Genomic DNA, 22,563 nt, shown 5'->3' on the forward strand with positions numbered 1-22,563 from the left:
GGGTTTTTCCACTGAGACGCTCATTTTTGCCTAAGCTGCCCTTTCGGGTTTCAACTTAGCGAGCTATTCTGTTTTTCTTTTATATACTTTTTTTTAGGCAAAGTATTTCTTGACTGCATCTGAATTCACAGGACGAGTGGAATCCTCCCCATCCATTGTTGTAAGCATCAAAGCTCCGCCTAAAAAGGCTCTCTTAACAACATATGGACCTTCATAGTTTGGAGTCCACTTGCCCCTGGAATCCGGCGCGAAAGACAAGACTTTCTTGAGCACGAAGTCACCTTCTCGGAACACACGAGGCTTGACCTTCTTATCGAATGCTTTCTTCATTCTCTGCTAATATAACTGACCATGGCACATGGCACATGGCAGTCAATCGCTTCTCTTCAATCAAATTCAGTTGGTCGTAACGACTCTGAATCCATTCAGCATCAGTCAACTTGGCTTCCATCAAGACTCTCATTGATGGGATCTCCACCTCCACTGGGAGAACAACCTCCATGCCGTAAACAAGAGAGAAAGGGGTTGCCCCTGTTGAAGTGCGTACAGATGTACGATAACCATGCAAAGCAAATGGCAGCATCTCATGCCAATCTTTGTATGTAACTGTCATCTTCTGGATAATCTTCTTGATATTCTTGTTAGCAGCTTCAACAGCCCCATTCATCTTTGGTCTGTAAGGAGAGGAGTAATCGTGTGCAATCTTGAATTCAGCGCACAACTCTTCCATCATCTTATTATTCAGATTAGATCCATTATCAGTAATGATCTTATCTGGCACACCATAACAGAAAATCAACTGATTCTTGATAAACTTCACGACCACTTGCCTGGTCACATTCGCATATGGTGCGGCTTCAACCCATTTGGTGAAGTAATCAATTGCTACGATAATAAACCTGTTCCCATTGGACGCTTTTGGTTCGATCATGCCAATCATGTCGATTCCCCAGATAGAGAAAGGCCATGGTGATGAAATCACATTCAGAAGTGTCGGAGGAATATGAATCTTATCCGCATAAATTTGACACTTGTGGCATTTTTTCACATATTTGCAGCAGTCAGACTCCATTGTCAGCCAATAGTAGCCTGCTCTCAACATCTTTCTAGCCATGGCATGTCCATTGGAATGAGTACCAAATGAACCCTCATGGACTTCAGTCATCAACATGTTTGCTTCGTGTCTATCTACGCATCTGAGCAAAACCATGTCAAAATTTCTCTTATATAGAACTTCACCACTGAGGTAGAAACTGCCTGACAACCTTCTCAAAGTTTTCGTATCTTTCACAGATGCCCCAGGCGGGTAAACCTGGTTCTGGAGGAAATTCTTGATATCAAAATACCAAGGTTTGTCATTATTCACTTCTTCAACTCCAAACACGTGAGCTGGTCTATCCAAGCGCATCACAGTAATATTGGGAACTTCATTCCAATACTTGACTACCATCATCAAAGCAAGCGTAGCAAGCGCATCTGCCATCTGATTATCCTCTCGAGGAATATGATGAAAGTCAACTTCTGTAAAGAACGTTGAAATCCTTCTCGCATAATCTCTATATGGAATGAGACCAGGCTGATTCGTCTCCCATTCACCCTTGATCTGATTAACAACCAGGGCCGAATCACCATACACATCAAGATGCTTGATTCTCAAATCAATACATTCTTCTAATCCCATAATGCAAGCTTCGTACTCAGCCATATTATTCGTGCATTTGAAAGTTAGCCTTGCTGTAAACGGAATATGTGTGCCATGAGGAGTAATGATTACTGCCCCAATTCCATTTCCATACTGATTTACAGCGCCATCAAACACCATCGTCCATCTGGAACCAGGTTCCGGACCTTCATCAAGTGTAGGCTCATCACAATCTTTCATTTTTAAATACAGAATCTCCTCATCAGGGAAGTCGTACTGAACAGACTAATGATCCTCAATTGGCTGATGCGCTAAATGGTCAGCCAAGATACTACCTTTGATAGCTTTTTGGGCTCGATACTCGATATCATACTCAGACAACAACATCTGCCAACGGGCAATCCTCCCGGTTAAAGCAGGCTTGTCGAAAATATATTTGATTGGATCCATTCGGGATATCAACCAAGTTGTATGATTTATCATGTACTAGCGTAGACGCTTAACAGCCCAAGCCAAAGCACAGCACGTCTTCTCAAGCATAGAGTATCGAGACTCACAATCAGTAAACTTCTTACTGAGGTAGTAGATATCAGATTCTTTCTTCCCTGATTCATCTTGTTGATCGAGTACACAACCCATCGAGTCTTCAAGAACAGTCAAATACATGATCAGAGGTCTTCATTCTACAGGCGGAGACAAGATCGGAGGTTCAGACAGATACTCTTTGATACTGTCGAAAGCTTTCTGGCAATCCTCGGTCCAATCATGAGATTGATCTTTCCGGAGGAACTTGAATATCGGCGCACATGTGGCAGTCATGTGGGATATAAATCTGGAAATATAGTTCAAGCGGCCAAGAAAACCTCGGACTTGCTTCTCAGTTTTGGGCGCAGGCATCTCTTGTATTGCTTTGACCTTTGCAGGATCAACCTCAATACCTCTCTCGCTGACAACAAAACCCAACAACTTGCCGGAACGGACTTCAAATGTACATTTGTTCGGATTCAGACGAAGCCTAAACTTCCTCAGACGCTGAAAAAGCTTCAACAAATGCTCAACATGTTCATCTTCCGTTCGGGACTTAGCAATCATATCATCAACATAGACCTCGATCTCCTTGTGCATCATATCATGAAACAAGGTAGTCATAGCACGTTGATACGTGGCTCCGGCGTTCTTCAAACCGAAGGGCATCACTCGATAACAGAATGTTCCCCAAGGTGTGATGAATGTTGTCTTCTCCATATCCTCGGGTGCCATCTTGATTTGGTTATAACCGGAAAATCCGTCCATAAAGGAAAAGACTTTGAATTTAGCTGTATTGTCTACCAACATATCAATGTGTGGTAGAGGGAAATCATCTTTCGGACTAGCTTTATTCAAATCTCTGTAATCAACACACATACGGACTTTTCCATCTTTCTTAGGCACAGGCACAATATTGGCCACCCATAGAGGATATGTAGAAGTCACCAGAAACCCCGCATCAATTTGCTTCTGAACTTCCTCTTTGATCTTCACTGCCATATCTGGATGAGTTCTTCTGAGCTTCTGCTTCACAGGCACGCACTCAGGCTTCAAAGGCAGGAAATGTTGCACAATATCTGTATCTAGACCTGGCATGTCTTCATACGACCAAGCGAAGATATCGGAATATTCTCGTAGCAAACTGATCAACCCCTTCTTGACAGACTCTTCAAGAAGTGCCCCAATCTTCACCATACGAACACAATCTTCAGACCCCAAGTTGACTGTTTCCAGATCTTCGAGATGCGGCTGAATGATCTTCTTCTCGTGCTCAAGGAGACGGGTAATCTCATCAGGAATCCCCTCAACATCATCTTCCTCTGCCTCGAATACAGGGAATTCAAAATTGGGAGATGGCGTTGGATCATTATGTTCAATGGGTTTTAGAATCAACCTGCATAATGATTTTGGATAATAAAAAGCTTTAGAATTTAAACAAACAAATCATTATGCAGATGAAAAAGGATGCTTTTATTCTTGTTTTTAGGGTTTTTTGTGATCACTGATTTCATGCAAAAGCAGAAAGTGAAAACAATTGGAAAAACAAATGTTTAACAATGCATTAATTGAATGAAAATATCATTGTATAAATGCTGCCAACAATGTCATCACTTCTCCTTTTGGAAAGGGAGAAGGGTTTTGAACAAAGTGAACAAATTACGCTGACTTATGAATGACCGTAGGAACATCCACAGCGACCCAATTATGGCAGATCCCACCAGGGATAACGAAGTTGCTCAAATCCTCTGCATCCTCTTCCAGAATAGCTGCAGTTTCCTCAGCCTGATCAGCATGGATGAAACCTCCACTCTTGAACAACCCTTGCTCATTAAATGCCCCAAAAGAATAGCCAATGCCAGCCCGGGACTTGTTGTCTTCAAGCTCAATCATCTTCCCTAAACCAGCAACTGCACCACATTCGATGGCCAGTTTCGCATCACGGTAGGAAGCAAATGAAGGAGACTTCTTCTAAATTGGCTCAACAACAGACAAAGCTTGGAAAGGCGTTCCAACTTCATCCTCAACATCAATATATGAGAAAGAAGACAAGTGGCTAACCAGGAGAGCCTTTTCTCCCCCTACCATAACCAATTTCTTATTCTTGACGAACTTCAGCTTCTGGTGTAGGGTGGATGTCACGGTGCCAGCCTCGTGAATCCATGGTCTACCAAGGATACAGCTATAAGATGGGTGGATATCCATAACCTGAAAGGTAACTTGGAAATCACTTGGTCCAATTTTGATTGGGAGATCAACTTCCCCAATCACGGTCTTACGCGACCCATCAAAAGCTTTCACAACAACACCACTCTGCCTCATGGGAGGCCCTTGATATGACAATCTCGAAAGAGTGGTCTTTGGCAATACATTCAAAGATGACCTAGTGTCCACCAGCACGTTGGACATGGCGTCGGTCTTGCAGTTCATAGAAATATGTAAAGCCATGTTATGGTCTCTTCCCTCCTCAGGGAGATCAGCGTCATAGAAACTCAAAGTGTTGCAAGCAGTAATGTTTGCAACTATACTGTCAAACTGTTCAATTGTGACATCATGATCAACATAAGCTACGTCCAACACTTTCTGCAGAGCCTCCCTATGGGGTTCTGAATTCAGAAGTAAAGATAGCACGGAGATCTTGGACGGCGTCTGTAGAAGCTGGTCTACAACGTTGTACTCACTCTTCTTGATGAGCCTCAGCATCTCATCACACTCTTCATTCACAATGCCACTTGGGCCAATAGAAGAAGTATGAGTCTTTTTTATAGAGGAGGGTTTAGCAACAGGTGCCGGATTCGGAACATTCACTGCAGTCCGAACCGGATGCTCAGCAAAATCAGAAACAACATGAGGCTTCGGGGGTGCAGAAAACACACGACCACTACGGGTCAACCCGCTCACATCAGCAATATTAACGACAGAGGATGAAGGCAATTGCACTTCTTTCCCATCTTCAACAGCAACTGGATTGTAGCAAAAAGGAATAGCTCTATCTGAAGAATAAGGCACAGGGCCTGCAGGCTTGATGACCAGAGAAGGAGAGACCTTCGGCTTGCTACCATCATAACGGATGACAACAGGCTCTGGGATCTTGAACACCGGAGAAATCACATTCACTTCTGGTTCATCTTCATCAACATTTCTGTTCTGAAGAATCTCAATGGTACCATCATCTAGCAATTCTAGAAGCTCTCTACGCACTTGGCTACAACCCAGACGATTGACAGAACAGATACGGTATCTGTCATGGTCGTGCTCCATATGACTGTAATCACACAGCAGACGATGCAACTCAACCAATGACTGTCGAATATGGCTCACATATTTGACCTTATATTTGCCAGGGCAACCCTGGACCATGTTAACCGACTTCCCATGCTCGGGCAATGGGTTCTTCGTAACATTGGGGCCTGAGTCCTCAAAGCTCAGAATGCCGCATCTCATAAGGTCTTGCACCTTAGTCTTCAATGGATAGAAGTTCTCTATATTGTGACCCGGAGCACCGGAATGATAAACACAATGCTGGTCGGGCTTGTACCACCACTGTGGGTTAGCAGGTACAGCTGGAGGATCCCTCGGGGTAATCAATTTCCGCTCTATTAAAGAGGGATATAGCTCAGCGTATGACATAGGGATAGGATCGAAAGTGATCTTCTTCCTATCATAATTCAAATTGGCCTGATTACTGGTGCTGCCACGAGGCTGGTAAGCCTGTTGCTGTGGACGATGTTGCTGCTGATACTGAGGTTGTTGCTGATTATGCTGATGTTGCTGATGCTGATAATTGTCCCTGAAGGCAGGTGCTACACTAGCCACCTGGTGCTGATGACGCACTGGCTTCCTCTTGTCAGAGGGTCTTCTAGGTTTAGCATGGGATTGCACAGCATGTGCCTCCCCATCTTTCTTCTTAAACGCCCCATATCGTTTAGAAGAGCCTTCATCTTTAGACAATCCTCCTTCCCAGACACCTTCCTCCAATCGCATCCCCATGTTCACCATCTCGGTGAAATCAGAGGGAGCACTCGCAACCATCCGCTCGTAATAAAATGAACTAAGAGTCTTCAGAAAGATCTTAGTCATCTCCTTCTCTTCCAGCGGAGGAGTAATCTGAGCTGCCAGCTCTCGCCACCTCTGGGCGTACTCTTTAAATGTCTCTTTGTCCTTCTGGGACATGGCTCTGAGTTGATCATGGTCAGGAGCCATATCAACATTATATTTATATTGCTTGACGAAGGCTTCGCCAAGATCGTTGAAGGAGCGAATGTTTGCACTATCAAGGCTCATATACCAACGAAGAGCTGCACCGAACAAACTATCCTGAAAATAATGAATCAGCAGCTGATCATTATTAGTCTGAGTAGACATTTTCCTGGCATACATGACCAGGTGGCAGAGCGGGCAGGTGTTCCCCTTAAGCTTCTCAAAGTCAGGGACTTTGAATTTGACGGGAATCTTCACACCGGGAACCAAGCACAGTTCAGCAGCAGATTTGCCGAACAAATCTTTCCCTCGGAGGGTCTTTAATTCCTTTCGAAGCTCAAGGAATTGGTCGTTCATAGCTTCCATATTTTCATTAACATCTGGGCCCTCAGACGGCTCATAATGATAGATGGTGTCGTCTACCCTGGGAATGGTATGCACGACAGGAGGAGGCATTGCAAGGACCGGGCTAGATGCCGGCATGGAAGCAAAGGTAGGAACAGGAATATCTGGCATAAAACCTGGAGGCATACCCCACGGAAACCCGGCTGGCATGGCATGCGGCACAAAATGGGCACTAGCAGCTGGCACTGTCGAGGAGACAATCTCTGATATAACAGTCCTCTGGGGAGGAGTTGCAGGAGGTGGAGACGGTTGATTCTGGGCAGCCAAAAATTGCTCCATCAGAGCGCTCAATCTGGCGACCTCTTCTTTCAGCTCTCGGTTCTCTTGTTCTAACTGATCCATCACTCTTGCAGAATTGGCTCGGGTGTAGTACCGATGAGTCAGCTTGTCTTTAAAATAAATGAAGAGCACAGAGTTAGGCCACAGACAAGAAGACTAGAACGACACCTGCTTATGCAAAATGATGCATGCAATGCTTGTGGATATGCTTTATTTTTATTTTCAAGGAACTTTTAGGGTTCTATTTGCAAATTTTGAAATCTTAAACATTTAATAGCATATGGAAAAATATATCATCAAATATATATTCGAGACAAAGAAGTACAGCATTGTTGATCATATTACAAGGGAAAAGGAAAATAAACATCCTATGGATCCCTAGAAGCTCGGGATGCTGGAAGACGAGATACACAAAGCTTCTTGATCTCTCTCTCATAGGCTGCTTCCATATCTGCTTTCTCCTTTGCAAGTCGATCATACTTCCTCTTCCAGAATTTGGAAGACTGAGGAAGCAGAGAAGTCCAGGTATCATTCGGATCATCTATCACCTGATGCTCGAGAAACTCGATCAGAGCGTCCTTCTCCTTAAGCTGTTGAAGCAACTCTTCTCTTTCACGGATCCAGACACGTGAAAGGTCTTCTTCTCTCAACTCCTCTACGCCTGGGTTAGGGAGGGTTGAAGGCCCAGCCACAACCAAAGGTGTAGGTCTCGGATAATCATATGGCATAAGATACTCAGAAGCTCTCTGTCTGACCCAAGAAGTATACGGCTCCAAAGCTATGCAGTTCTTCGGACCCAACTCGTTTCTGCCCTTCTTGTGAATCTTGCGCCAAGCGCGGACCATCCTGGCTTTCAGACCTTGGGGATCTTTACCCTCCTGAAAGAACACACCTTCTAACAGAATGTTATGAGGTTTATCCTTTAGGGGGAACCCAAGCTGACGACGTGCTAAGATAGGGTTGTAGCTGATCCCACCACATGTACCAAGAAGAGGCACATTAGGGAATTCACCATAATAATCGATGATCTGAATTGTATCATACACGCGATCATACCAAGAGATATCGTCATTAGTGAGAGACATAAGTCTCGTAGACCACCGTAGACATCCCTTGTTCTGCTTGAAAGCAACCGTCTGCGGTAAGTGAGAAATAAACCACTTATACAACAGAGGCAAACAGCATACAATAACTCCTCCACCCTTTGCATTCCTCAGGTGCAAAGAGAAATAGGCATCACCAAACAGAGTAGGAACGGGATTAAGAACAGAAAAGATCCTAATGGCGTTCACATCCACAAATTTGTCGATGTTGGGGAACAATACCAATCCATAGATGAACAGCACGAATATGGCCTCAAAGGCATCCTCTGTAACACCCCGATAAAATAAAGATAATTATTTAATTTAAGTTAATAATATATTTATTAATTTAATTAAATAATTGGAATATTATTATTGGAATTATTATTATTGGGTTATTATTTTATTGGAATAAAAGTTGGAATTTAGAAAAGGTCCCATTAGTAAAAAGGTTTATTTTTCACGTGAAAAGGAAAAAAGGGACAGAAAAGTGGAAAAGGGCAAAGAGGGCCAAAGAACAAGGGTTGCAGAGAGGAAGAGCTTGAAGCTAAAGGATTGCCGGATTAACTCAGGTAAGGGGGGTTTATCGTCGATTAATGGGTATTATGGGATAACATGTCGTGGGTAGTGATAAACCATTGATTTGACTCTGATTAGAATGATGCATGATGAAATTGTGAACTTTTGGATGAACGAAATTTGGATTATAATTGAAGGGAATTCGTAGGAATTAGATGTAAAAATGTTAGAATTTGTGAAATCGAATAGGGGATAATTCGTGTTAGATGATATGAACGATTACTGTGTAAAATTGGATTGTAAGAGGTTGGAATTGGGAGATCTCGTAGCAGAGAAAACCATAGCAGATCTGGAAATCTGGTTTCTGGTCATACGCGTATGGCACTAGGCAATACGCGTATGAGATGGTCTGGTACGCGTATGGCACTAGGCAATACGCGTATGGATGAGGAAGATGATGTTTTGAACGTGGTTTGGTCTCTGTTGGTACGCGTATGAGGGAGTGGTACGTGTAGTATACGCGTATGAGACAGGTGATACGCGTATGGGATTGGCGTAGAAATGGGCCATACGCGTTTAGGACTAGGCAATACGCGTATGGGCAGATTTATGATTTTCTGTGCTGTTGTTGTGCAGTTTTTGGTTGTTCAGCTGAGTAATGTAATTTAGCTGATGTATGATAGAGTAGGGATCATTTCCCGTTGTTTTGAGTAGTATAGGTATTAGTAGAGTGTGCTAATGCTGTGATTGATTATGTGGTATGACATGATATGATTATGTGGTGAATATGTTGATGATGTATGATGATATGCATAATGTTGTGAATGTATCTATCATGTATGAAATTATGAATGGACTGTTTATGGCTTAGAGTGTGAGCAGATGTCCATTGTGGATGATTGTTGATGTTTGCATGACTAAGTGATTTAGCTTGCATATTGTGGCCTTTATGGTGGTAGCTAATTCCCATGGTGAGGAATTAGTGAGTTAGTATTGTGGATGATTGTTGGTGTTTGCATGCTAGGTGATTAGCGTGCATATCATAGCCCTTGGGGTGGTAGCTAATTCCCATGGTGAGGAATTAGTGAGTGAGTCACTAAGTCTCAAATGAGTGGGACTAGTGAGCTTGGTAGCCGTATCTGGATTTGATCGGTGAGGTTGAACTATATGTTCACGAATAGTCGGTACCGCATGCATGGAGTCTCATTGCATAATGTATGTATGTATGGCGTATAATATGAATGGATGTATTCCAATATTATACGTGTGTTTTATGGTTGTGTTGAGTTTGAGTATGATGATGATGATGATTATGAGTTGATATTGTCGTTGCTGAATATGTGTATGATTAGGGTGATGAAATGTGTTAATTTACTTAACATTACATGATATTTTATAATGCTTATTATATCGATTGAGGAACTCACCCTTACAACTATTTTTCAGGTAACGAGCAGTGATTGAGTAGAAGCTAGTCCTTGGAGTCTAGTGTAGTTCCTTAGTGGGTCATGCTCTGGTAGATGTAACATCGGGACGGGATGTTTTACCTTATTTTCATTGTTGGTTGTTGAATGATCTTACCTGTAATGTGTTACATGGCTTGCACGTTGTTGTTAATTTCTATCCACTGCGAATTATGCAAATGTTTATTTTGATAAACAAATGAGTATGACCAGATATTTTGGAACACGGTGTGAAGTGTCAAGTGTTACATTAGTGGTATCAGAGCATAGTCGGTCGAGTCGAGTCGTAATTATTCTGTTCCCCTGTACGGGATAGGTGTTGTGTAACCCTATCAGTACTTATTGTTTAGCTTGTTGGGTTTTCAGAATAGAATGGCTGGAAGAGGTAGAGACGATGCTGCGATTGCTGAGGCTCTGGGTATGCTAGCTGGAGTACTTGGAGGGAATCCGAATGTTGTGGGAATGGGAGCTGCTCGTCAACTGAGTGAGTTCCAGAAGAACAATCCTCCAATGTTCAAGGGAGCATACGATCCAGATGGTGCTCAGAAGTGGTTGAAGGAGATTGAGAGGATCTTCCGAGTGACTGAGTGTGCCGATAACCAGAAGGTCAGGTTCGGTACGCATATGCTGTCAGAGGAAGCAGATGATTGGTGGGTTGCTACCCGCACTAGGTTGGAAACTGCTGGGAATACTGAGATCACTTGGGCGGTGTTCAGAGAGAGATTCCTGAGGAAGTACTTTCCAGAGGATGTCAGAGGAAAGAAAGAGATAGAGTTCTTGGAATTGAAACAGGGCAACCGGTCTGTTACTGAGTATGTTGCTAAGTTCACAGAGCTGTCGAAGTATTACACTCCCTATAACGAGGCTACTGGGGAATTTTCAAAGTGTGTGAAGTTTGAGAACGGGTTACGTCCCGAGATCAAGCAGGCTATTGGGTACCAGCGGATTAGAGTGTTTTCTGACTTGGTGGACTGTTGCAGGATTTTTGAACAGGATACCAAGGCCAGAGCAGAGAGCTATCAGCTAAGGGTTGATAGGAAAGGCAAGAATCAGAATGATCGTGGGAAACCGTATGCAGTTGGCAAAGGTTTCCAGAGACAGAGTGGGATGAGGAGACCTAGTGGGGGAGACTCCAGTGCCCCTGCTAAGTGTTTCAGATGTGGTCAGGCTGGACATCGTATCCATGAGTGTACCAGTACTGAGAAGAAGTGTTTCAAGTGTGGAAAAGGTGGTCACTTGGCTGCAGAGTGCCGGTTGAAGACTGTGACTTGTTTCAACTGTGGAGAGGTGGGTCATATCAGTCCACAGTGTCCTAAGCCGAAGAAAGAGAACCAGTCGGGAGGCAAGGTCTTTGCTTTATCGGGTTCTGAGACTTTTGCAGATGATCGTTTGATCCGAGGTACGTGTTATATTAATGGCTTTCCTCTTGTAGCTATTATTGACACAGGTGCGACTCATTCCTTTATATCTTTGGATTGTGCTGTGAAACTTAGATTAGAGATATCTGAGATGCATGGAAGTATGGTGATTGATACTCCTGCGAAGGGTTCAGTGACTACTACTTCAGTTTGTTTAAATTGTCCTTTGAGTATTTTTGGTAGAGACTTTGGAATGGACCTTGTGTGTCTTCCACTAGTGCAGATTGATGTTATCCTGGGTATGAACTGGTTGGTGTCTAACCGAGTTTATATCAATTGTTTTGATAAGACTGTGATCTTTCCTGAGATTGAGGAAGGGAAGAGTTTGTTTCTATCAGCAAGGCAGGTGAATGAGGCAGTAGCAGATGGGGCAGAGTTGTTTATGCTGTTAGCGACTTTGGAGGCTAAAGATAAACTGGTGATTTGCGATCTAGCCGTGGTGTGTGATTTTCCTGATGTGTTTCCTGAAGAAGTGAATGAATTGCCGCCAGAGCGTGAAGTTGAGTTCTCGATTGATTTGGTACCGGGTACTAGGCCGATGTCGATGGCTCCGTACCGTATGTCTGCTGTTGAGTTAACCGAATTGAAGAGTCAGTTGGAAGATCTGTTGGATAAGAAATTTATTCGTCCGAGTGTGTCACCGTGGGGTGCACCAGTGTTATTGGTTAAGAAGAAAGAAGGTACTATGAGGTTGTGTGTGGATTATAGGCAACTGAATAAAGTGACGATCAAGAATCGGTATCCTTTGCCGAGGATTGATGATTTGATGGATCAGTTGGTTGGTGCGAGTGTGTTCAGCAAAATAGATTTGAGATCTGGGTATCATCAGATACGTGTGAAAACTGAGGATATTCAGAAGACTGCTTTCAGAACAAGGTATGGACATTATGAGTATTCTGTAATGCCTTTTGGTGTGACTAATGCGCCTGGAGTATTTATGGAGTATATGAATAGGATTTTCCATCCGTACCTAGACAAGTTTGTTGTGGTGTTTATTGACGATATTTTGGTGTATTCGAAATCTGAAGAAGGGCATGCTGAACATTTGAGAGTGGTTTTAGGAGTTCTACGAGAAAAGAAGTTATTTGCTAAACTGTCTAAGTGTGAATTTTGGTTAGAAGAGGTTAGTTTTCTTGGTCATGTGATTTCAAGAGGTGGTGTTGCTGTTGATCCTTCTAAGATAGAAGCGGTATCTAAGTGGGAAGCTCCGAAGTCAGTTTCTGAGATAAGGAGTTTTCTTGGACTTGTAGGTTATTATCGGAAATTCATTGAGGGATTTTCTAAGTTGGCGTTACCGTTGACGATGTTGACTAGAAAGGGGCAAGCGTTTGTTTGGGACACAAAATGTGAAGAAGGTTTCCAAGAGTTAAAGAGAAGGTTAACTACTGCTCCTATTCTGATATTACCGAGTTCGTCGGAATCATTTGAGGTTTACTGTGATGCTTCATTGTTGGGTTTGGGTGGTGTGTTGATGCAGAACAAGCAGGTTATAGCTTATGCTTCGAGACAACTGAGGGTTCATGAGAGGAACTATCCGACACACGATTTAGAGTTGGCAGCTGTGGTATTTGTTCTGAAGTTATGGAGGCATTACTTGTACGGGTCAAGATTTGAGGTTTTCAGTGACCATAAAAGTTTAAGGTATTTGTTTGATCAGAAAGAGCTGAATATGAGACAGAGGAGATGGTTAGAGTTTCTGAAGGATTATGACTTTGGTTTGAATTACCATCCGGGTAAAGCAAACTTAGTGGCTGATGTAACACCCTTCTAAAATACCCCAAATATTTAATTAAAATAGCAACATATATCAATCAGAGTAAATATGCAATTAAGGGTGTCACACAATATTTCACACTATTCATCAAAGTAGCTTGTCATGCTCATTTATTTATCAAATAAAACAGTTGCACAATACGCAGCGGATATAGATCAAATCGATCATTCAAAACATGTAGCATATTACATGTAACTGGTTCGCAACCAACAATAAAACATTTAAAACATCCCATCCCGATGTTACATCTACCAGAGCATGACCCACTAAAGAACTACACTAGACTCCAAGCACTAGCTGCTACTCAATCACTGCTCGTTACCGGAAAAATAGTTGTAAGGGTGAGTTCCTCAATCGATATAATAAGCATTATAAAATATCATGCAATGTTAAGTAATTAAACACACTTCATCACCCTAATCATACACACATTTAGTAACGGCACATCAACTCCACCATCATACTCAACACCCACATAAAGCACACTTATAATCTCAATTCATACTCAACACCAACACAAAACACACGTATAATATTGGAATACATCCATTCATATTATACGCCATACATATATTATGCAATGAAACTCCATGCATGCGGTACCGACTATTCGTGAACATATAGTTCAACTTCACCGACCAAATCCAGGTACGGCTACCAAGCTCACTAGTCCCACTCATTTGAGACCTAGTGACTCACATCACTAATTCCTCACCATGGGAATTAGCTACCACCCCAAGGGCCATGCTATGCACGCTAATTCACCTAGCATGCAAACATCAACAACAGTCCAAAATGACTAACATCACTAATTCCTCACCATGGGAATTAGCTACCACCATAAAGGCCACAATATGCATGCTAATTCACCTAGCAATGCAACATCATCAATAATAATCCACAATGGACATATGCTCACACTCTAAGCCATAAAATAGTCCATTCACAACACATGCGTAACATATACACTCATAGCATTATGCATACCATCATACATCATCCACACATTCATCAAACATCATATCGTGTCAATTAATTAATCACAGTATTAGCACACTCTACTAATACCTATACTGCTCAAAACAGCGGGAATAATCCCTACTATATCACACACCGATATAGGCCAATCATCACATATACACATAACATTTAAAATATCCATTTTTCCACTTTTCAACAGTGTTAACCGGTTAACGCCCTGGGTTAACCGGTTAACGCAGCACAAACACACTTTCTGGCAAAACGCAACAGTGTTAACCGGTTAACGCCCTGGGTTAACCGGTTAACGCAGACAAAACAACAGTTTTTCACAATTTATAACAGTGTTAACCGGTTAACACCCTGGGTTAATCGGTTAACGCAAGACAGAAAGCTGTTCCTGCGCTAACACAAAGCAGAATGCAGAATTCTCCGCATTTTCCGCCGTTGGAGGACTTCCGGACCTCCAATTCCAATTCCGTAAAAAGCTACACGTCCATCAATTTACGACACACACCATTATCGATTCAATTACAGTTTTCACACAACTTATTCATCACAATTTCTCAGCATTCCAAATCCCAATTAGGGTCAATTCAACGGTTTATCACTACCCATTACATGCTAACCCATAATACCCATTAAACGACGATAAACCCCCCTTACCTGATTAATCCGGCAAATCTTTGAGCTCCAAGTTTTTCTCTTCTCCAACCTTTGCCCTTGCTCTTCCTCTTTGCCCTTTCTCCACTTTCCACTTTTCAGCCGCTTCTCTGTTTCACGTAAAAACTCTTTTTACCAAATGGGATTCTTTTTCCTTATTTCACACTTATATATTTTCCAATAATTATTATTCCAAAATAATAATAATAATAATCCAATAAATTCCAATTATTTAATTAAATTAATAAATATAATATTAATTTAAATCAAATAATTATCTTATTTTTATTGGGGTGTTACAACTCTCCCCCACTAAAAGAGTTTTCGTCCTCGAAAACATACCTCAAGCGAATAATTCAGGATAAGATTCCTTCATCTGACTCTCCAGTTCCCAAGTCACATTGCCACCTGCTGGTCCTCCCCAAGCTACCTTCACCAAGGCAATCTCTTTACCCCGCAACTGCTTCAACTCTCGATCCTCGATCCTCATAGGTGATGTTTCAACAGTCAGGTTATCTCTCACCTGTACATCATCTACTTGGACTACATGCGACGGATCATGAATGTACCTCCTCAACTGAGACACATGAAAAACCTCATGCAAATTCGCAAGTGACGGCGGTAAAGCGATACGATAAGCTACTTCCCCTATCCTCTCCAAAATCTGATAAGGACCAATAAATCGAGGTGTCAACTTCTTCGACTTCAAAGCTCGACCAACCCCAGTTATCGGAATAACACGAAGAAACACATGATCTCCCTCTTGAAACTCAAGTGACTTCCTCCTTTTATCGTGATAACTCTTCTGACGACTCTGAGCAATTCTCATCTTCTCCTGAATCATCTTAATCTTTTCCGTAGTTTGTTGAACAATCTCCGGTCCAACCACAGCACTCTCACCGGACTCATACCAACATAGAGGCGTCCGACATCTTCTACCATACAAAGCTGCAAACGGTGCCATACCAATGCTCGAATGAAAACTATTGTTGTAGGTAAACTCAATCAAAGGCAAATAACAATCCCAAGCACCTCCCTTTTCCAAAACACAAGCTCTCAAAAGATCCTCTAATGACTGAATCGTCCTCTCAGTCTGACCATCAGTCTGCGGATGATATGCAGAACTCAATCTCAGCTTAGTTCCCAAAGCCTTCTGCAAACCTTCCCAGAACTTCGATGTAAATCTCGGGTCTCTGTCCGAAACAATACTCGACGGAATACCATGCAAACTTACAATCTTCTCAATATACAACTCGGCTAATCTCTCTAACGGATAATCCATTCTGATCGGAATGAAATGAGCCGATTTCGCCAATCTGTCCACAATCACCCAAATAGCTTCAAAATTCTTACTTGTCCTCGATAAACCAGAAACAAAATCCATACTGATACTATCCCACTTCCACTCTGGAATAGCCAACGGTTGCATTAGTCCAGACGGCTTCTGATGCTCAATCTTTGACTTCTGACAAGTCAAACAAGAATAAACAAAACTCGCAATTTCTCTTTTCATTCCCGGCCACCAAAATAACTTTTTCAAATCATGATACATCTTCGTAGCCCCAGGATGAATACTCAGGCCACTACGATGTCCTTCCTCAAGAATACTCTTCTTAAGTTCGGTCACATCCGGAATACACACCCGATTACCAAATTTCAAAACACCATTCTCATCAACTCTGAATTCACCACCTTGACCTTGATTCACTAGAGTCAACTTATCAACCAAAAGCACATCGGATTTCTGACCCTCTCTAATCTCATCCAGAATACCACTCGTTAATTTCAACATTCCCAATTTAACACTATTGTGAGTACTCTCACACACCAAACTCAAGTCTCTAAACTGCTCAATTAAATCCAATTCCCTAACCATTAACATAGACATATGCAATGATTTCCGACTCAATGCATCAGCCACTACGTTTGCTTTACCCGGATGGTAATTCAAACCAAAGTCATAATCCTTCAGAAACTCTAACCATCTCCTCTATCTCATATTCAGCTCTTTCTGGTCAAACAAATACTTTAAACTCTTATGGTCACTGAAAACCTCAAATCTTGACCCGTACAAGTAATGCCTCCATAACTTCAGAACAAATACCACAACTGCCAACTCTAAGTCGTGTGTCGGATAGTTCCTCTCATGAACCCTCAGTTGTCTCGAAGCATAAGCTATAACCTGCTTATTCTGCATCAACACACCACCCAAGCCCAACAATGAAGCATCACAGTAGACCTCAAATGGTTCCGACGGACTCGGTAATATCAGAATAGGAGCAGTAGTTAGCCTTCTCTTTAACTCTTGGAAACCTTCTTCACACTTTGAGTCCCAAACAAACGCTTGCCCCTTTCTAGTCAACATCGTCAACGGTAACGCCAACTTAGAAAATCCCTCAATAAACTTCCTATAATAACCAGCCAAACCAAGGAAACTTCGAATCTCAGCAACAGACTTCGGAGCTTCCCACTTAGATACCGCTTCTATCTTAGAAGGATCAACAGCAACACCACCTCTTGAAATCACATGACCAAGAAAACTAACCTCTTCTAACCAAAATTCACATTTCGACAGTTTAGCAAATAACTTCTTTCTTCGTAGAACTCCTAAAACCACTCTCAAATGCTCAGCATGTTCTTCTTCAGATTTCGAATACACCAAAATATCGTCAATAAACACCACAACAAACTGATCTAGGTACGGATGGAAAATCCTATTCATATACTCCATAAACACTCCAGGCGCATTAGTCACACCAAAAGGCATTACAGAATACTCATAATGTCCATACCTTGTTCTGAAAGCAGTCTTCTGAATATCCTCAGTCTTCACACGTATCTGATGATAACCCGATCTCAAATCTATTTTGCTGAACACACTCGCACCAACTAACTGATCCATCAAATCATCAATCCTCGGCAAAGGATACTGATTCTTGATCGTCACTTTATTCAGTTGCCTGTAGTCCACACACAACCTCATAGTACCTTCTTTCTTCTTAACCAACAACACTGGTGCACCCCACGGTGACACACTCGGACGAATAAATTTCTTATCCAACAGGTCTTCCAACTGATTCTTCAATTCAGTTAACTCAACAGCAGACATACTGTACGGAGCCATCGATATCGGTCTAGTACCAGGTACCAAATCAATCGAGAACTCAACTTCACGCTCTGGCGGTAATTCATTCACTTCTTCTGGAAACACATCAGGAAAATCACACACCACTGCTAGATCGCAAATCGCCAGTTTATCTTTAGCCTCCAAAGTCGCCAACAGCATAAACAACTCTGCCCCATCTGCTACTGCCTCATTCACCTGCCTTGCTGATAGAACCAAACTCTCTCCTTCCTCAATCTCAGGAAATATCACAGTCTTATCAAAACAGTTGATATAAACTCGGTTAAACACCAACCAGTTCATACCCAGAATAACATCAATCTGCACTAGTGGAAGACACACTAGGTCCATCCCAAAGTCTCTACCAAAAATACTCAAAGGACAATTTAAACAAACTGAAGTAGTAGTCACTGAACCCTTCGCAGGAGTATCAATCACCATACTTCCAAGCATCTCAGATATCTCTAACTTAAGTTTCACAGCACAATCCAAAGATATAAAGGAATGAGTTGCACCTGTGTCAATAATAGCTACAAGAGGAAAGCCATTAATATAACACGTACCTCGGATCAAACGATCATCTGCAGAAGTCTCAGAACCCGATAAAGCAAAGACCTTTCCTCCCGACTGATTCTCTTTCTTCGGCTTAGGACACTGTGGACTGATATGACCAACCTCTCCACAGTTGAAACAAGTCACAGTCTTCAACCGGCACTCTGCAGCCAAATGACCACCTTTGCCACACTTGAAACACTTCTTCTCAACACTAGCACACTCATGGAAACGATGTCCAGCCTGACCACATCTGTAACACTTAGCAGGGGCAGTGGAGTCCCCTCCACTAGGCATCTTCATCCCACTCTGCCTCTGGAAACCCTTGCCAGCTGCATATGGTTTCCCACGATCATTCTGATTCTTGCCTTTCCTATCAACCCTCTGCTGATAACTCTCCGCTCTGGCCTTGGTATCCTGTTCAAAAATCCTGCAACAGTCAACCAGATCAGAAAACACTCTAATCCGCTGATACCCAATAGCCTGCTTGATCTCAGGACGCAACCCGTTCTCAAACTTCACACATTTCGAAAATTCCCCAGTAGCCTCATCATAGGGAGTGTAATACTTCGACAGCTCTGTGAACTTAGCAGCATACTCACTAACAAACTTGTTACCCTGCTTCAATTCTAAGAACTCTATCTCTTTCTTTCCTCTGACATCTTCTGGAAAGTACTTCCTCAGGAATCTCTCTCTGAACACAGCCCAAGTGATCTCAGCATTCCCAGCAGATTCCAACTCAGTGCGGGTAGCAACCCACCAATCATCTGCTTCCTCTGACAGCATATGCGTACCGAACCTGACCTTCTGGTTATCGGCACACTCAGTCACTCGGAAGATTCTCTCGATCTCCTTCAACCACTTCTGAGCGCCATCTGGATCGTATGCTCCCTTGAACATTGGAGGATTGTTCTTCTGGAACTCACTCAGTTGACGAGCAGCTCCCATTCCCACAACATTCGGATTCCCTCCAAGTACTCCAGCTAGCATACCCAGAGCCTCAGCAATCGCAGCATCGTCTCTACCTCTTCCAGCCATCTCTATTCTGAAAACCCAACAAGCTAAAAAAATAAGTACTGATAGGGTTACACAACACCTATCCCGTATAGGGGAAACAGAATAATTACGACTCGACTCGACCGACTATGCTCTGATACCACTAATGTAACACCCTTCTAAAATACCCCAAATATTTAATTAAAATAGCAATATATATCAATCAGAGTAAATATGCAATTAAGGGTGTCACACAATATTTCACACTATTCATCAAAGTAGCTTGTCATGCTCATTTATTTATCAAATAAAACAGTTGCATAATACGCAGCGGATATAGATCAAATCGATCATTCAAAACATGTAGCATATTACATGTAACTGGTTCGCAACCAACAATAAAACATTTAAAACATCCCATCCCGATGTTACATCTACCAGAGCATGACCCACTAAGGAACTACACTAGACTCCAAGCACTAGCTCCTACTCAATCACTGCTCGTTACCTGAAAAATAGTTGTAAGGGTGAGTTCCTCAATCGATATAATAAGCATTATAAAATATCATGCAATGTTAAGTAATTAAACACACTTCATCACCCTAATCATACACACATTCAGTAACGGCACATCAACTCCAACATCATACTCAACACCCACATAAAGCACACTTATAATCTCAATTCATACTCAACACCAACACAAAACACACGTATAATATTGGAATACATCCATTCATATTATACGCCATACATATATTATGCAATGAAACTCCATGCATGCGGTACCGACTATTCGTGAACATATAGTTCAACTTCACCGACCAAATCCAGGTACGGCTACCAAGCTCACTAGTCCCACTCATTTGAGACCTAGTGACTCACATCACTAATTCCTCACCATGGGAATTAGCTACCACCCCAAGGGCCATGCTATGAACGCTAATTCACCTAGCATGCAAACATCAACAACAGTCCAAAATGACTAACATCACTAATTCCTCACCATGGGAATTAGCTACCACCATAAAGGCCACAATATGCATGCTAATTCACCTAGCAATGCAACATCATCAATAATAATCCACAATGGACATATGCTCACACTCTAAGCCATAAAATAGTCCATTCACAACACATGCGTAACATATACACTCATAGCATTATGCATACCATCATACATCATCCACACATTCATCAAACATCATATCGTGTCAATTAATTAATCACAGTATTAGCACACTCTACTAATACTTATACTGCTCAAAACAGCGGGAATAATCCCTACTATATCACACACCGATATAGGCCAATCATCACATATACACATAACATTTAAAATATCCATTTTTCCACTTTTCAACAGTGTTAACCGGTTAACGCCCTGGGTTAACCGGTTAACGCATCACAAACACACTTTCTGGCAAAACGCAACAGTGTTAACCGGTTAACGCCCTGGGTTAACCGGTTAACGCAGACAAAACAGAAGTTTTTCACAATTTATAACAGTGTTAACCGGTTAACACCCTGGGTTAACCGGTTAACGCAAGACAGAAAGCTGTTCCTGCGCTAACACAAAGCAGAATGCAGAATTCTCCGCATTTTCCGCCGTTGGAGGACTTCCGGACCTCCGATTCCAATTCCGTAAAAAGCTACACGTCCAGCAATTTACGACACACATCATTATCGATTCAATTACAGTTTTCACACAACTTATTCATCACAATTTCTCAGCATTCCAAATCCCAATTAGGGTCAATTCAACGGTTTATCACTACCCATTACATGCTAACCCATAATACCCATTAAACGACGATAAACCCCCCTTACCTGATTAATCCGGCAAATCTTTGAGCTCCAAGTTTTTCTCTTCTCCAACCTTTGCCCTTGCTTTTCCTCTTTGCCCTTTCTCCACTTTCCACTTTTCAGCCGCTTCTCTGTTTCACGTAAAAACTCTTTTTACCAAATGGGATTCTTTTTCCTTATTTCACACTTATATATTTTCCAATAATTATTATTCCAAAATAATAATAATAATAATCCAATAATTTCCAATTATTTAATTAAATTAATAAATATAATATTAATTTAAATCAAATAATTATCTTATTTTTATTGGGGTGTTACAGCTGATGCATTGAGTAGGAAATCATTGCATATGTCTATGTCAATGGTTAAGGAATTGGATTTAGTTGAGCAGTTTAGAGACTTGAGTTTGGTGTGTGAGAGTACTCACAATAGTGTTAAATTGGGAATGTTGAAGTTAACGAGTAGTATTCTGGATGAGATTAGAGAGGGTCAGAAATCCGATGTGCTTTTGGTTGATAAGTTGACTCTAGTGAATCAAGGTCAAGGTGGTGAATTCAGAGTTGATGAGAATGGTGTTTTGATGACATGAATGCAGAATGTATGAATGCAACAATCACACTCAAGGATCAAGCAAATCACACCAGGCAAAGGTCATGGGAAAGCTCATAGTATCCTTAATATCAATCATCCATTTTGGTGGATTATGGTTCTCACCTTATCAACACCCAAGTTCCATTGATATTAACGATACATGAACCGGCTCAATCATCCTTAATATCAATCATCCATTTTGGTGGATCATGGTTTTCACCTTATCGACACCCAAGTTCCATTGATATTAAGGATGTCTGAACGACTCAACCATGAATCACGGGTTTGTTGAGAGTCACGAGCATGGAGTCTCAGTTAAGAACCACCCAACGGGAGTGTACTAGGGTTTAAACCTGCCGAACATGTTCTACAAAAGGTTCCCATAGTCATCATCCCATCTTTCGAATATTATCGGAGGAACGAATACTCGTATTCTAAAAATATTCTCAAGAGAGACTCTTATGAGTGTAGTACCGCGTAACAATCGCATCAGATCTTACATCTGAACGACTTTCGCACTACGTCCTAAAAATAGGCCAAGAT

The sequence above is a fragment of the Lathyrus oleraceus genome, chromosome 6, assembly GCF_024323335.1.
Source record: "Lathyrus oleraceus cultivar Zhongwan6 chromosome 6, CAAS_Psat_ZW6_1.0, whole genome shotgun sequence".
In the NCBI taxonomy this organism is placed as follows: Eukaryota; Viridiplantae; Streptophyta; class Magnoliopsida; order Fabales; family Fabaceae; genus Lathyrus; species Lathyrus oleraceus.